Raw genomic sequence first — 12917 nt, 5'->3', positions numbered from 1 at the left:
TGACCCATGGCTCCAGCTGCATATGTAACAGAGGATGGCCTTGTTAGACATCAATGGGAGGAGAGACCCTTGATCTTGTGAAGGCTCGATGCCCCAGTGTAGGGGAATGCCAGGACAGGGATGTGGGAGTGGGTAGGTTGGTGAGCAGGGGTAGTGGAAATGGGATAGGCGGTTTTCAGAAGGGAAACCAGGAAAGGGGACAAGATTTGAAATATAAATAAAGAAAATATCTTAACAGCAACAACAACAAAAACACTTTCTTCCAGAACAGCTACAAAATGGCCGACCCCATATGTTCCAGCTGCTCAGACTATTCCAGTCAGGACCTAGGTTAATCTCTGCACTTTCATATCATAGAGACTAGGCTAGCTTTCTTAAAACTGAGAAATATCCCAATTTTCTTTGGTCAGCAAAAAGAGATTTCATTTCCAAACAGCAGGAAACAATTTTAGAATTACACCTTTCCCCTAGATATGGTGTGGGTGTTTTTATGGTCCTTCAGTTGTCAATAGATGTTTGTCATCATTTAAGGAGGGTTGGTCAGAAGTTATTAATGTTCTTGTCCAGGGAGGAAACAAAGTAAGGGAGGTTCGATTCAGGAATCTATTTTGCTTTTTATTTTCCTTTTTTTAAAAAAAAATCTTAATTAATTAATTAATTTTTCCAATTTTTATTAGACATTTACTTTATTTACATTTCAAATTCTCTTTCTTTTCCTTTCCTCTATCTTTCCTTCTTTCTTTCCTATCTAATATTTCAGGGAAAAATCACAGGGGCCAAGCAGGGGATTAAAAGGAAAAAGGGAAATATAGAAATACTAGAGTAAAAGGGTAGATTTTTGAATCTACTTTTACACTAGAGAGCATTAGGAAGGTAAATATTTTACATTTACATAATAGATTTAGAATTATGTGTTGGTACAACACACTAGGCATGGATGATTTAACTCTTGTATAAGGTATTGTACCTATACAAGTCATTTAGAAATGTATTGAGAAGTTCCAGTCCTTTTGAAAGCTGCTATTATAAATTATTAGGATAATTAAGAAATATGAATTAGTAGTGAGTCATTCAAACTTGTGGTAATGTTATATACTCATTTAGTTAATCACAGAAATAAGCTTTATTCAGTCCCCCATAGATGTTCTCAAAATTAATCAGATAATAAGTAACAAGAAACAAGCAATGCTTGACTATTCAGCTATGGTACAGAGAGATAGTCTTCAAAACCCTCAAAAATCTATAGAATATGGCATTTAAAAATGTTTTTTTTTAATAAAAGGACTTTTGACAATGAGACATGTCAGCTCCTGGCAGCACCCTCACACTACTTCAAAGAAGACGATGAGCACTGAAGAACCTCCATGTGGAATTTGTTTCAAATGTGGCAAGCTAGACACTGGGCAAGAAACTGCTCTTTTCTTAACTCTAGACAGAATGCTGTCCAAGTTGTGAACAAATAAGACAAAAGGAAATTGACTTCTGAGTTTTGCCAAGTCTTGGTAAACAGTCTTTTATAATTCCTGCTTCACAAAAAAGTCTGTCATACATTGGGCCAGAAGGCTGAAAAAGGTGTTCCAATATTTCAGAAATATTTTGGAGACTGTCTAGGTAGCCTTAAACCTCTGTCATTTCTATAGTTTTGGAACCTGCTTGCTCTGCACTTCCTATTTATTCCAGTAATACTTATCCTTCACAATTAAGCTTAAGTTGTTTAGGATTTAATAAATTGTTTTAGGGTCTAAGAAGATATTTATAGATTGATAAATGCAACTTATGGTAGAAACTAATTTAGATATATAACTTTGGACTAACCAAAATAGGATAAACAATAGAGTTCTTTTCTCCAGGTTTACCAAGTGCATATGGACTTAAAATTGTGAATATAATTTGTACCTGATAGTTTTTGTAATTGTTGTTATGTATATTGTTTATGGATGTTAGAGAAAGAGCCTCTTATTGAACTAAAAGTTGGAGATGTAGGGATAATCCCCTGTGTACTGTAAATAAGTAAATAAGACAAGGTACAGTCCATTCATTGGTTGGAGGAGCTTTGAGCATTTGACTTTGGACTAACAATTTGGAAGCATCATTGTTGATAAAAATCTAATGGCCAAAAGAGTCAGGCGAGAGGAGAACTTTGGCAACTGTGACAAGGAGACAGAAATAAGAAGCTGAGGAGAGGAAACCAGCCACAAAAGTAAACTCAGGTATGAATAATTAGGATATTAAGTTAAGAGTTAGTTAAGGAACAAGCCTAGCTTATTAACTAGGCCATTGTTAATAATATCTAGCCTCTGAGTTGTTTTTCAGGAATTGTGGTACAGGTGTAAAAATTCATGGTTATACAGAGTGGCTGAAATTGCAGTTGATATGACATAGCTACATGGACAAGCTCATTTAGGCAATAGGTACTTCTGGAAGAAGTGAGAAAACAATCCATGTAAACGAAGTCATCTTTAAAGATATGAAATTAATAGCTAGGAAGCAGAAGTGAGAGAAATATCACTGTGATCCCTTTTGTGCCTTTGAAAGATAATCTGTAGGCATACAATTTTATCTTGCCAAATAAGAACAATAGTATCCCCACTAAGGCTTGGTAAAGATTCCCAAAAAGGGGCCTGGGGATGACCACAGTGCTTATCTAACAGGCACATAGGCCTGGGTTCAATTTTCAAGCTGAGCATATAAAGCATGTGTGATTAATATTGTCAACTAGATAAAAGCTAGAACTTATCTAAAAGAAAAGCCTCTGTGAATGCTTATGAGAGGTTATCTAGTTCGAGTGGGAAGGCTTATCCCAACTGTATGCAGCACTATTCTACAGGTTGGGGCATGGATTACATTAAATAGAGAAAGTGATTTGGACAGCAGCCTTGTCACTCTTTATCTCCTGATTGGATGTATTGCAACCAAATACTCAAAGCTCCTTCCACCAATGAATGCCCTGTACCTTATCTTATTTACTTTTCTTTTGCTGTGAAGATTCACCATGTCCAAGGCAATTTATAAAAGAAAGCAAGTAGTTGCCGCTTGCTTGCAATTTTTAAGTTACAGAGGATGAACCCACGACCACCATTGTCTGGAGCAGGACAGCAGATATGCCAGCATGGTGCTGGAGCAGTAGTTGAGAGCTTACATTTTATCCAAAAGCAGCAGGGGAAGAGGGGGGCAGGTGGTGTTAATTTTTTGAAACCTCAAAGCCTTCTTCCCAGTCACATACCCCTCAACGAGGCCATATCTCCTATTCACCCTCCTCTTGGACCATCATCAAACTATCACAACCGTTGAACTGCGATCCAAAATAAACCCCTACTTAAGCTGAGAAAGAATTATGAATACAATACAGTATTCTTTACTACTGATGCTATACTTTACAGAACCTTAGGGATTAACGACCATTTAAAACTGTTTCTGCCAAGAATTTTCATAAAGGAAGGTGAATATTAAAATAAATTTAATTGTGTTTCCTCTTTCAAAGTGATTTTCTAATTTCATCCATTAGGTTTTTATTAACAATTTTAGGTTCCTGCACCTTCAATTATGTCAGTAACTACTGTGATTCACTTGTGTTTCTATATCAGTCTTTTAAAGCTCAATCTTTGCTGTCTCCCAGATAGCTCTTAGGTTCCTTCACTATGAACACACGAACAGGGACCACTTCTGCCTTCGTTAGGGTTTAATTGCTGTGAGATACATCATGACCATGGCATGGTTTTTCTTTCCTATAAAGAAGAACATTTAATTGGGGTTGGCTTACAGTTTAAGAGATTTAGTCTATTATCATGGCAGGAAGCATGGCAGGATTCATGCAAACATGGTGCTAGAGAAAGAGTTTAGGGTTCTCATCTTGATCCACAGACAACAGCAGGAGGCTATTTATCATACTAGACAGAACTCGAGAATATATGACCTCAAAGCCTGCCTCCACAGTAACATTTCCTATGGCCAAGCATTCAAACATATGAATCTAAGGGAGCCATTCCTATTTAAAGTATCTATTTTGATTGTCTTTGGGACATTGGGTGTCCCCTTCTTTTATTAGATATTTCCTTTATTTACATTTTAAATGTTATCCCCTTTCCTGGTTTCCCCTCTGAAAACTCCGTATCCCCTTCCCGTCCCCCTGCTCACCAACCCACCTACTCCCACTTCCTGGCCCTGGCATTCCCTTCACTGGGGCATAGAGCCTTCACAGGACCAAGGGCCTCTCCTCACATTGATGACCAACTAGGCCATCCTCTGCTACATATGCAGCCAGAGCCATGAGTCGCACCATGGCTTGGTTGGTGGTTTAGTCCCTGGGAGCTCTGGGAGTACTTGTTAGTTCATATTTTTGTTCCTCCTATGAGGCTGCAAACCCCTTCAGCTCCTTGGGTCTTTTCTCTAGCTCCTTCATTGGGGACCCTGTACTCAGTCCAATGGATGGCTGTGATCCTCCACTTCTGTATATGTCAGGCACTGTCAGAGCTTCTCAGGAGACAGCTATATCAGGCTCCTGTCAGCAAACACTTGTTGGCATCCACAATAGTGTCTGGGTTTACTGATTGTATATAGGATGGATCTCCAGGTGGGGAAGTCTCTGGATGGTCATTCCTTCAGTCTCTGCTCCATACTTTGTTTACTGTGATTGTCTTTGGGACATTGGGTGTCCCTTTGTCTGGAGGTAGAGCTGCCTATTCCATGATGGCATTGGATTTATAACATATTATTTTGCCTTTTCCCCAGTATTCCTAGTTCAAAATCTAAAAGGAAGTAACATTGGAAACACCAATACACTCATACACACCCACTGACCTTCATTCAGTTATCTGTGAATAAACAAATGCATGGAGACAGAAAGTAGATTAATGATGTGGTTAGTGCTGGAAGAAATAAAACAATGGGGGAGTGAGTGCTATTGGATATAATGTTTCTTTTCAGACTACAGAAATGTTCTAAAATTAGATTATGGCAGTGACTGCATAACTATCACCCCAGCATAAACAACTTATCTACTTTAAAAAGGTGAATTATATGCTGCAGCATCTTGCATAAAGCTCGGTACTAGACACCTGACTAAGACAGTGAGGGAATGAAGGAAGGACAGACACACAGACATACGTACAGAAAAACTGGGTTCAGGGTTTTGTGTACATTCTGATAGACCAGCATTAACTCTGCAGCAACCCTCAACCTGGACAAATTTATTATATAAAGCACAGGGAGAGGAGTTAGCTAACCTCCATAAGGAGGTTTCTGTAGCAAACAGTCTTAGGCTGCAAACATCCAGGAAGAAGCTGCAGTTGCTAGCTTTTGAGCACATTGGTCAATGCTTCAACACTCATAGTTGAATATAGTGTCCACATTTACAGTTAGATCAGAGAAAGGCATTGCTTTCCCTCTGAGGCTCACTCTGAGTTAAGGTTTTGCTAGATTTCTTCATATCTGAGGCATTGGTCTTTGACATGACCATGTCCATGTCAAACAATACAATTTAACTCAGGAGTAAGTTTGCTTCTTACATATTTACACCAGGTTTTTCCACTTCACTACAATATGCAATATGAAATATTCTTCAACAGAGTTCTAAAAACACATTTGTGGCATTATTTTTCCAAATGTCAGCTTAACATTATTTCAAATCACCGTACTTATTGCATATGATTTTGTGTTTGGTAATAGAGATGGAACTCAGCACCTCACATATGGTAAGCATGGGGTCTGCTGCTGGCCTGCAAATCCAGTCTACTTGATTACCTCTGGATGCTGTTGCATATTTGAACAATACACTCTTGGAATCGCTTAATGGTCATTATGATCTCTGCTTCTAAACTTTTTAATATTAGGCTAGCACAAGAATTAGATCTCAAGTCTCCAAACGCATCTTCCAAAGTAAACACATATTTGTAGATTGCCTACTCTTGACTTTGTAAAATAGAAAAAAGTCAAAAATTCTGAGCTCTTATACTGACTCTGCCATTCTAAAAATCTGTAACATTTGTCAAGTATTTTCACTACCTTAAAGTAAAATGGATGTACCTGATAAAGCTGTTTCAGCTTTTTGTTTTTATGTGAATGTTCAAGTGTTTGGTAATAACTGGGAACTATATTAACTATAGAATATCAGTACTAAATTCTTGATAGGTAATAGATTTTTAAAAAGCTTAGTCCCTTTGTTAGAGTTTTAAACAGCCTTACATTTAGTAGGTAAAAACAAAAATCAAAAACAAAATAGAACAAAACTGGCTAAACCATGACTAAATGCAAATATTTGGAAAGGTTTGGGTCGCAGAATATTTTAAAATTGTGTATATTTCCCTTGTTTCAGATGTGGATATTTTGGCACTTTTCAGGAATCATTCATCCATCTAAATTTTACCTCATAGTATATACTTTTAATAACCAAGCTGCTTTTTTTTATACCTTCCCTCTAAAAGATACAAAGCAGCTGCCAGCTCTGTAGTACTCATTTCTGATGACCAACATTGTTGTTTATAATCACAGTCAGCTGAAGGCCAATTCTGTGTAATCCATGGGAGATATCAGTTCTGACATGCATGCCCTCAATATGTCCCAAGTTTGTGTTGGCAGGTGTTAACCTTGCAGGCACAGTCAGTTATCAAGGCAGAACCTTGAAAATCAGAAATAGTGCCTATATTATTTAATCCCATTCAGGGACCCTGAGATGGAGTATTTGAAACAAAGCCATAGGAAAGGAGGGATAAACAAAAGCTTTTTTAAAAAAATATTTTAACTTGAGTGTTTAGTATTTTCAGTGATTTCAATGATTCAAAAATAAGATTCAGTGTTTCCCATACCAGAGCTTTAAACATTTAAAGCAAAACCACAATGAGCATGAGATTGAATTAATAAGGTTGAGAAAATTAAGTAATTAAAAAACTGTCAAAGAATGTATGCTATCTTGTTCATTTCATAGTCACGTGCTCTTTTTCCATTTGTTTATACTATTGACTAAAGGCATGTCCAGATTTAAAAAATAGGCCTTGTCTGCACTTATTTAAGTTTCTGTTTGTGAGTCTTTAAAAATAATTAGAAAACTCTCCATATTTTCCCCTTCCTTTCAATAATTTCTCTATGAAAAATAGTCCTATTGCCTGTCAGTCTGGTAGGATGCTTGTTAGACTGGCAAAATAAATGTCCAGGTATAATAAATAAAATAACATATACAAAGAATCAGGTATTTAGAGTATAGGGAGAAACAAACTTCCATGTGTTTCAGTTTTAAAAAACAAGAATAAAGAGATTCAATATAGTAATACTCAAAGATAAACTAATATGATGTTCCAGTTTATTGAAAGTATCTTATTCTTTTTTGTTATATAAGTATACTATGTCCAATACAGTGTCCAATAGATGTGTGCATATTGAAGTAATTGCTACAGCTAAGCAAATCAGCACACTTTATAGAGTTAACTCTTCTCTTACTTGCTTTTGTGGCAAGAATATTTAAAAACTATTACCTTAACACATTCCCAACACAGCACACATTATTATTAGAATTATTAGAGAATGTTCTCATGCAGTATATACATTAGTCTTCTAAACGTGAGCACTTATAACAATAGCTCGTGTCTTTTGACCTGTATCTTTCCATTCTCTATGTGCAGATCTCTCACCTTGCATCTTGTAACTACAAGTCCACATATTTGGTTCCTATTTTGCTAGATTGAGGTCACATAGTATTTGCTCGTATTTCTAGTTTATTTCACTTAGTATGGTATGTTGCAAATGTCAGGGCCTCGCTGTATTCTCATGCTCACTTTAGCAAAATATGATTTCAAGAGATGATGATTTCATTTCTTTTCATTATCTACTTGGCAGATTTTTGGCTTTGTAAAGGAGCTCAGTACTGAAATCAACTTAGAAACCTTTATGCTGCTTTCCATAAACTATGTGCCAACGTATGCACCCACCAAGAGTGTATAACAATTAAACCCATTCCCATTTTTGCAAGCTTATCTCATTCTTCTAAAGTTTTGTTATTGCTTTTGTTTCTTTTTATAATAGTTTTTTTCCTAGCATGCATGAGACTGTATCATGCTGAAGATTTAATTTGCATCTCTTTGATTAATGATGTTGAGTAACTTTCAAATATATTTTTTGGCTATTCTATGCATTTTGAAGATATGCATTCAGGTCATTTGTCTATTTTAAATTGTGATTTTATTATTTTTCTACTGAATTTGTGAGTTTCTTGACCAATTTAGATATTAACTTATTTTTGTTACAAATAAAGTTTTATTGAAACACATTACATTCATTTGTTTATTCAGTAACTATGGATGTTTTGATGCTATGAAGACAGGGTTAGGCAGTTATGAAACAGACAATATGGCCTGCCAAGCCCAGAGTATTTTTCTCTCAGGTCTTTTATAGAGCTTGTGGGCTGACACCTAGCTGAGTAACAAGTGTCACTTGTCATCATTTTCAGAGGGATCAAAAGAGCTATAGTCACAGAAAATACATGGACAGATGCTTTCTCTCTGTCTCTCTGTCTCTCTGTCTCTCTGTCTCTCTNTCTCTCTNTCTCTCTCTCTCTCTCTCTCTCTCTCTCTGTGTGTGTGTGTGTGTGTGTGTGTGTGTGTGTGTTGCAAACCTGTAAGCTAGCATTTGGGAGGTAGAAGCAGTAAGATTTAAGAGTTTGTAGCTAGTATGGGCTGTATGGTGGCCTTACTGCCCCACCCAGGGATCTGTCCCATAAACAACCACCAAACCTAGACACTATTGCATATGCCAGCAAGATTTTGCTGACAGGTCCCTGATATAGCTGTCTCCTGTGAGGCTATGCCAGTGCCTGGCAAACACAGAAGTGGATGCTCACAGTCGTCAACTGGATGTAACACAGGGTCCCCAATGAAGGAGCTAGAGAAAGTACCCAAGGACCTGAAGGGGGCTGCAACCCTGTAGGTGGAACAACAATATGAACTAACCAGTACTCCCAGAGCTCGTGTCTCTAGCTGCATATGTAGCAGAGGATGGCCTAGTCGGCCATCAATGGGAGGAGAGGCCCTTGGTTTGGGGGAGATTCTATGCCCCAGTACAGAGGAATGCCAGGGCCAGGAAGCAGGAGTGGGTGGGTTGAGGAGCAGGGCTCGGGGGGGGGGGGTATAAGGGACTTTGGAGAGGAAATTAGGAAAGGGGATAGCATTTGAAATGTAAATGAAGAAAAGATCTAATAAAAAAAACTGGTCTTAAAAAGTAGGAATAAATGACAAGTGTCTTAAGGCTTTTATTCAGGACGGCTTAAAGAAATAATACAAAACAATAGGCAGTATTTCTAGGCAATAATTTCAATGAACTGCACTGTTACAGAGAAAACCGCGAGCCAGTCCAATACATACAATTATCACTTTATGTCAAGTGAACATTCCTTGTGTTGGCAAAAGTATTATTGACAGAATTATAAGTGGCTGACAGACTATAGCAACCATGTCAGAATATAGCCCTCTTTCTCTGAATAATGTCGAGAAGAGATGAAGAGGGAGAGGCTAGGAACTGTGATGCATTGCCTAGGGACCCGGTGCCCAGGACTCAGAATTTCAGGGGAATGACAGGCCAGTATTTCTGCTGCTTTCTGTCACAGTGCTTGTCAAAGCTCAGCTGCACAGAAGCCTCCATGGCCAGGATCTTGGGAGCACTGTTCCCATACAAGCCCTTCACCTCTGCTTGGCGCTGCTCCCAGAACTTCTCAGATGGAGGCTCCACTGACCTGTGGTTGTTTAAGTATAGGCTATGGTCCTCATTCACATCGTCATTCAGGTACTCCTTGTCCAGCTGCTGTAGCCTTTGCTCTTCTCTGTGGGCTCCTTCAGTGATCTTCAAATTGCTCGGGTCGCACTCCAACTCCAGCTCTTCCTCTTCACATGGTGCTTTATTTTCTCTTTTGGATACCTGGGTTCTATTGCTGTTATACAGAGGCTACTCAGGGTTTTTGGGATGGGAAACAATGTAGGGAGACTCCTGCCATGCCATGTGCTGGCCTTGAGAGTTCCAAGAATGGCCAGCTTCATAAGCAAGAGAGTTCCAGGAAATAACTCTAGGAGGGAAGAATTCTATGAATGAAGAACCACGGGGGAAATAGGAATCCCTGAACTTTTTGTAAGCAACTTCCTGGTGGCTTTGTAGCCAAAGCCTTGCATGATGATAATGTAGCCAGTATCTTGTATATATTGGATGAGAATACCAAGATGCTTTCCATTTGGATGTCATTGCTGCTAACTCTGATTGCAAAACTTGTGGGCATGCAGCTTGCAGATCTTGGGCAGTGGGCAACAATGGATCTAGTTCTCATGGCAGGGAGGAGGAAGGGGTGGGAGAGATATTAATCTCTTTAAAGAGACATAAACTGAAAATACTTTCAGTTACAGTGTACCTAGTAAAATGGCATGGCAACAGAAGTGAAATATATCTCTTATGTATAGAACATTTTGGGGTAAAACATGGATCTCTAGTTTATTTTCTTTCCCTTTAAATTGTAGAAACAAACATTTAGATGCCCCCATGAAACTAAGCAACAAAAGATAATCTGTTTACTCTTCCACAGACATGCCTAATAGATAAGGAGATGAACAAGAAATAAGCACTGTTATTTGTAGTTACAGATATTTGGGAATCGTTTCTTGCTAAACCATAACCTAGTTTGTTAAATAAACTATCACTCTTACATTGGAAATTTTAAATAATATAATATATAGGGAAATATACACACAAAGGTCTCATTAAGTAATTGATAAAAATACTCAAAGATACCAATTAAAACCTTGCAATACAGGGATATAGTTTTACTGAAGTTATAAGGTAAAAAGGAGGGGCTGAGTACATAAAAATATTTAGATGTCTGCAATCCAAGAGGAGTTAGTATAGCACATTGTGGAAATAAACCTAAATGAAAACCTTGAAAAAGACTCTAAATGGTATGATGGAGAGGCTGTTCCCAGGGGGGGGCAATATTTTATAGGAGACATAACAGTAGGAAATTTCAAAATATTATTTTAAGGCCCCCGTGTCCACACACTTCCTCTTTCAGTCTCGTATATCTATGTTCCTCAAAAAGTGGCCACATCTGCCTACCTTACTCACTGTCATAATATTTCATACTGATTGTTATCTTATATAAAAATAAATTTTGTGATTATTGAAGGAAAATATTTATGCTAGTCATAATATTGTATTGTCCTAGGCATCTTCTAGAGCACAGAAGGGAATATTTTAGATCAGTAATTCTCAACCTGTAAATACTGCTTCCTCTGAGGTTTACATATCAGATAGCTTGCGAACCAGATATTTGTATTATAATTCTTTTTTTCCCCCTGGCAACAGAGTTTAGGATCTTTACTGTCTTGGAGTGTCCTTAGAAGGCTCTGTCATTGAACAGGTAACAGATTAAAAACCCCAGAGTCCTTTCTTTAAAACGAAGAGGGAAAGAATGGGATGGAAGGAACTATTCAAACTTCTTCTTTCCATGTGGCTTGAAGTCTTCCCCCTTCTCCTCTGCGGCCTCGCCTCGGAAGCCTGCTCTGCCTCCAATGCCTCCCCGGCTTATAATTCTTAACAGTAGCAAAATTACAGTGACAAAGTAGGAACAAAGTAATATTATGATGGGGGTGTCACCACAACATGAACAACTGTATTATATTATTGCAGGGTTGGGAAGGTTGTGAACCATTAGGTTACATTCTTCTCCTTAGTGAAGGAAAGAAGTACCAAACACTTCCCTTTGGCGATCTAACTTCTGCACTGTAATGCTGAAACCTTTTCTTCCTATGTTGTTCTACCTTGTTGCCTATTTTTTGTTTCAGAAACTTATATTTCACTCTTTTTCCTTCAACCCTTATTTTCTCACCTTCAGATTCACTAACAAATCAAAAAGCAAAGGGATACATATCTACTAGGCAGTTTCTCTGAGGTTTTGTGAGCCTGAATTATGATATGAAAACATTTCTAACTTTGCAGATGAGGCTAAATTGAGAGAGAATAAAAACAAATGAAGAGTAATTAGGTGGTATCATCAGAAAATGATTTACAATCATTTATGGTTTTGGAATAATAGATGGCAAATGCAGGTCTGCAGAAATAAACGGAAGATAATTAGCCCCTGCAAAGTATCAGAAATAGGGAATATCTGCTAAATAAGAAGAAGCTACAAAATTTTCATGAACACAGAGAAACACAGCCTAGTGGGGGGTCACCAAGGGTGATTACAGCCTTGAGATGATTGCATCATGGAAAAGCTCCAGAGATCTGGTACATTCTTCAGCTTCCCTTTTATTCTGCATTCCTCCTTCACTAGGTCACACAGAAGCATTCTTTTGTTAACAATATGTTTCTCTAACACTTTACATAAATCCTCTTTCTGGTGCAGTCTTTGCTTTTCTTGGCAAAAGAAGCATTACTTCCAAGATCAAATGTTTTTATCACAGGAGTTTTTGCCTGCTGGTACATTATGGCCCCAAATTATTCACTCTTGTATAAGGACTGCTTTCACAGATTAAGACCAAAGTACTGCCCTGGTGACTGCTGACACAGAAGACAGGGTATTCACATTATTTACAGTAATTTAAATCTTGTTTCCTAAGTTCATTTTCCTCAGTGGCCACTGATATTATCTCAGGGTGCCTTATTCTTCCTCATACTCAAGTTTGTATCCCTATAATAGAAAAAGAATAGCAGCTATCATTATATCCACTGTCATGGATACTAGTAAATTACTAGTTCTCTAGCTTTATTTAGTCCATCAGCAACATGATTTTGTCATCTACAAAGTCATGCTTACAAACAGCATTGTTGAGTTACCCCCTCCCACGCACCCACACCACTCAATATTTTAAGTAAGCTTATGAATTTATGTTGGTCTATATTTATAGCTGTCCTTGGTCTTGAAGCACATATGCTAGATCATCTAGTGACATCTAAGC

At 37.8% G+C, this 12917-nt stretch overlaps 1 pseudogene; it reads right to left on the bottom strand.

Moving 5' to 3' along the window:
* Nucleotides 1-9534: 9534 nt before the first annotated feature.
* Nucleotides 9535-10212, bottom strand: LOC110314573 (annotated as a pseudogene).
* Between the last annotated feature and the right edge of the window lie 2705 nt (nt 10213-12917).

Source organism: Mus pahari, chromosome X (assembly GCF_900095145.1).
Source record: "Mus pahari chromosome X, PAHARI_EIJ_v1.1, whole genome shotgun sequence".
Classification (NCBI taxonomy): Eukaryota; Metazoa; Chordata; class Mammalia; order Rodentia; family Muridae; genus Mus; species Mus pahari.
The sequence above is the reverse complement of the archived record's forward strand: the minus strand, read 5'-3'. Positions and strand labels throughout refer to the sequence as shown.